This window comes from Schistocerca serialis, unplaced genomic scaffold (assembly GCF_023864345.2).
Source record: "Schistocerca serialis cubense isolate TAMUIC-IGC-003099 unplaced genomic scaffold, iqSchSeri2.2 HiC_scaffold_947, whole genome shotgun sequence".
Taxonomy (NCBI): domain Eukaryota; kingdom Metazoa; phylum Arthropoda; class Insecta; order Orthoptera; family Acrididae; genus Schistocerca; species Schistocerca serialis.
In genome coordinates, this window is record NW_026048570.1 from 17,501 (window position 1) to 22,500 (window position 5,000).

The 5,000-nt window shown below is 53.5% G+C and overlaps 1 non-coding gene across 1 annotated transcript in view; it reads right to left on the reverse strand.

Moving 5' to 3' along the window:
- The window catches only part of LOC126453481 (small subunit ribosomal RNA), a 1,910-nt gene extending 213 nt beyond the window's left edge, over positions 1 to 1,697 (reverse strand). The window contains exon 1 of the ribosomal RNA XR_007584892.1: positions 1 to 1,697. This exon is cut by the window's left edge and continues 213 nt beyond it. This is a non-coding gene — a ribosomal RNA (small subunit ribosomal RNA).
- Positions 1,698 to 5,000: the final 3,303 nt, after the last annotated feature.

Here is a 5,000-nt window from a genome sequence, read left to right on the forward strand (position 1 = left end):
CGCTTACTGGGAATTCCTCGTTCATGGGGAACAATTGCAAGCCCCAATCCCTAGCACGAAGGAGGTTCAGCGGGTTACCCCGACCTTTCGGCCTAGGAAGACACGCTGATTCCTTCAGTGTAGCGCGCGTGCGGCCCAGAACATCTAAGGGCATCACAGACCTGTTATTGCTCAATCTCGTGCGGCTAGAAGCCGCCTGTCCCTCTAAGAAGAAAAGTAATCGCTGACAGCACGAAGGATGTCACGCGACTAGTTAGCAGGCTAGAGTCTCGTTCGTTATCGGAATTAACCAGACAAATCGCTCCACCAACTAAGAACGGCCATGCACCACCACCCACCGAATCAAGAAAGAGCTATCAATCTGTCAATCCTTCCGGTGTCCGGGCCTGGTGAGGTTTCCCGTGTTGAGTCAAATTAAGCCGCAGGCTCCACTCCTGGTGGTGCCCTTCCGTCAATTCCTTTAAGTTTCAGCTTTGCAACCATACTTCCCCCGGAACCCAAAAGCTTTGGTTTCCCGGAGGCTGCCCGCCGAGTCATCGGAGGAACTGCGGCGGATCGCTGGCTGGCATCGTTTATGGTTAGAACTAGGGCGGTATCTGATCGCCTTCGAACCTCTAACTTTCGTTCTTGATTAATGAAAACATACTTGGCAAATGCTTTCGCTTCTGTTCGTCTTGCGACGATCCAAGAATTTCACCTCTAACGTCGCAATACGAATGCCCCCGCCTGTCCCTATTAATCATTACCTCGGGTTCCGAAAACCAACAAAATAGAACCGAGGTCCTATTCCATTATTCCATGCACACAGTATTCAGGCGGGCTTGCCTGCTTTAAGCACTCTAATTTGTTCAAAGTAAACGTGCCGGCCCACCGAGACACTCACTCAAGAGCACCCTGGTAGGATTGCAACGGGGTCCGCCTCGGGACGCACGAGCACGCACGAGGCGCGTCGCACGCCTTCAGCTCGCCCCACCGGCAGGACGTCCCACGATACATGCCAGTTAAACACCGACGGGCGGTGAACCAACAGCGTGGGACACAAATCCAACTACGAGCTTTTTAACCGCAACAACTTTAATATACGCTATTGGAGCTGGAATTACCGCGGCTGCTGGCACCAGACTTGCCCTCCAATAGATACTCGTTAAAGGATTTAAAGTGTACTCATTCCGATTACGGGGCCTCGGATGAGTCCCGTATCGTTATTTTTCGTCACTACCTCCCCGTGCCGGGAGTGGGTAATTTGCGCGCCTGCTGCCTTCCTTGGATGTGGTAGCCGTTTCTCAGGCTCCCTCTCCGGAATCGAACCCTGATTCCCCGTTACCCGTTACAACCATGGTAGGCGCAGAACCTACCATCGACAGTTGATAAGGCAGACATTTGAAAGATGCGTCGCCGGTACGAGGACCGTGCGATCAGCCCAAAGTTATTCAGAGTCACCAAGGCAAACGGACCGGACGAGCCGACCGATTGGTTTTGATCTAATAAAAGCGTCCCTTCCATCTCTGGTCGGGACTCTGTTTGCATGTATTAGCTCTAGAATTACCACAGTTATCCAAGTAACGTGGGTACGATCTAAGGAACCATAACTGATTTAATGAGCCATTCGCGGTTTCACCTTAATGCGGCTTGTACTGAGACATGCATGGCTTAATCTTTGAGACAAGCATATGACTACTGGCAGGATCAACCAGGGAGCTGCGTCAACTAGAGCTGAGCAGCCGGCCGCCCGGGAGTGTGTCCCGGGGGCCCGCGCGAACACGCAAGCGTCCGCTCAATTATTCTGCAAACAGGAGGAGGCTGAGCTCCCCTGCACAATACACCTCGAAACCCTCTCAGGTCCCGGCGGCGCGCAGCGCCGTCCTAAGTACTTGGTCGGGTTCGAGAGAGGCGCAATCGCCCGGAGTTTGGCGAGTAGACGCTTTAGGTGCGACCACCCGTGCTCCCAACTGAGCTTGCCGCTGCCGACAGAGGCCCGGGAGCGTGCTGTCGTGGCATTGCCGGCGGGAGACAACACGCGCCACCTACGGTGGCCGGCAGCTCCAACGCCAGCGCCACAGAAGGACAAAAGCCCCACTTGGGTGCCGAAGCGAACTCTCCCAGCACAGCGCACGCGCCAACACGTCCGCACAGCTGCGATACAATCCACCTGCGAGAACCGCAGAGGCGACCGAGCAGCAGACGGCGTCGCGGCGCCGAGCGCCGGGCGGCGGCGCATCCTCAGCGCACACAGTCCTCAATCGGACCAGCACACTGCAGATGTCCACCGCGCTTCGCACCGGGCCCGCGAGGACCTACTTTGGCCGCACGGCGCCGCGTGCAGGGTGCGCCGGCGCGCAGCTACGCCGCCTGCCGCCTCCGTCGGCCGGCGCGCCTGCCACTGGCCGCCCCCACCAGCCGGCTGTAGCGCGTGCGCCCACGCACCGCGCGGCCAGCACGCCGGGAGGCCCCCCCTCACCGGCCGGGGACGGTCCCACCCAGCCACCGCCGCGTATCGCTTCACACCCACATGCCATTCACGTTCGTGGGCATGGTGGGTATCGCTGAAACAACCGGTTGGTAGCTCAACCGATCGTCGCCATCACTGATTCACCTCTAGCGAGAACAACCGCACCACAACGGTTTACCAGTTCTTCATTTGCGTAACGTCACCAGCAAACGTAGACGTCCATCGCCATTTGCAAATTCAACGATTGTTGCATGCCTGTGTCAGGTGTCACGACACACTATGTCTGCCCACATACACGCAACAACATGTGCACGCTTCGCGAACACGTGGAAGGTGGCCCCCGTACGTATGCGATGTCCATTGCGCGAACGACTGTCAACCGGCCTCTGTCGCATGTCGCAGATGTGGAACGCAGTGCACCATGCTATCACGGTGTGTGAGAAGAGACGACTACGTCTGACAACACGCGCCACTACATCAACAGACGGCTCATGCCGATCGCCATCCACGGCATACCATACTGCAATCCAGCTCTTATAGGGAGACGACATGTAGCTGAGTGCACAATATTTGGACCGTATGGTTCGCCGTTGTTGGCGCAGTCGTGGTACGGTCACACATGTACCACGATGTATCATTCAGTACATGAGGACCAATGTGCAGTACAGTGTGTGATTTGGACGTACAACATCAGCGGACAGTTGACACAAGCCGTACCACAACGTAGGCTGTGCTTCGCCATGCGAATGCCAATGAACAACTGCGAAGGGCATTGAGCATGTACGTCCTGCTGCCATCCGCATTACAGTGTATAGCTGCAAGGTGTTTAACATGAAGCGATACTCTGGGGACCGGGCAGTGCGAGTAGCAAACTATATTGCGGGGGTTGCAGTTAGGCAACACTACACTAATTTAACGCGTCGTATGACAATTACAGAGCAGGTTAAGGCCCAACGTGTGTTGGGTTAAGGCCCAACGTGTGTTGGGTTAAGGCCCAACGTGTGTTGGGTTAAGGCCCAACGTGTGTTGGGTTAAGGCCCAACGTGTGTTGGGTTAAGGCCCAACGTGTGTTGGGTTAAGGCCCAACGTGTGTTGGGTTAAGGCCCAACGTGTGTTGGGTTAAGGCCCAACGTGTGTTGGGTTAAGGCCCAACGTGTGTTGGGTTAAGGCCCAACGTGTGTTGGGTTAAGGCCCAACGTGTGTTGGGTTAAGGCCCAACGTGTGTTGGGTTAAGGCGCAACGTGTGTTGGGTTAAGGCGCAACGTGTGTTGGGTTAAGGCGCAACGTGTGTTGGGTTAAGGCGCAACGTGTGTTGGGTTAAGGCGCAACGTGTGTTGGGTTAAGGCGCAACGTGTGTTGGGTTAAGGCGCAACGTGTGTTGGGTTAAGGCGCAACGTGTGTTGGGTTAAGGCGCAACATAGGTTAGGTTAAGGCGCAACATAGGTTAGGTTAAGGCGCAACATAGGTTAGGTTAAGGCGCAACATAGGTTAGGTTAAGGCGCAACATAGGTTAGGTTAAGGCGCAACATAGGTTAGGTTAAGGCGCAACATAGGTTAGGTTAAGGCGCAACATAGGTTAGGTTAAGGCGCAACATAGGTTAGGTTAAGGCGCAACATAGGTTAGGTTAAGGCGCAACATAGGTTAGGTTAAGGTACAATATAGGTTAGGTTAAGGTACAATATAGGGTAGGTTAAGGCGCAACATAGGTTAGGTTAAGGCACAACACGGGTTAGGTTAAGGCACAACACGGGTTAGGTTAAGGCACAACACGTGTTAGGTTAAGGCACAACACGGGTTAGGTTAAGGCACAACACGGGTTAGGTTAAGGCAGAATACGGGTTAGGTTAAGGCACAATACGGGTTAGGTTAAGGCACAATACGGGTTAGGTTAAGGCACAATACGGGTTAGGTTAAGGCAGAATACGGGTTAGGTTAAGGCACAATACGGGTTAGGTTAAGGCAGAATACGGGTTAGGTTAAGGCACAATACGGGTTAGGTTAAGGCACAATACGGGTTAGGTTAAGGCACAATACGGGTTAGGTTAAGGCACAATACGGGTTAGGTTAAGGCACAATACGGGTTAGGTTAAGGCACAATACGGGTTAGGTTAAGGCACAATACGGGTTAGGTTAAGGCACAATACGGGTTAGGTTAAGGCACAATACGGGTTAGGTTAAGGCACAATACGGGTTAGGTTAAGGCACAATACGGGTTAGGTTAAGGCACAATACGGGTTAGGTTAAGGCACAATACGGGTTAGGTTAAGGCACAATACGGGTTAGGTTAAGGCACAATACGGGTTAGGTTAAGGCACAATACGGGTTAGGTTAAGGCACAATACGGGTTAGGTTAAGGCACAATACGGGTTAGGTTAAGGCACAATACGGGTTAGGTTAAGGCACAATACGGGTTAGGTTAAGGCACAATACGGGTTAGGTTAAGGCACAATACGGGTTAGGTTAAGGCACAATACGGGTTAGGTTAAGGCACAATACGGGTTAGGTTAAGGCACAATACGGGTTAGGTTAAGGCACAATACGGGTTAGGTT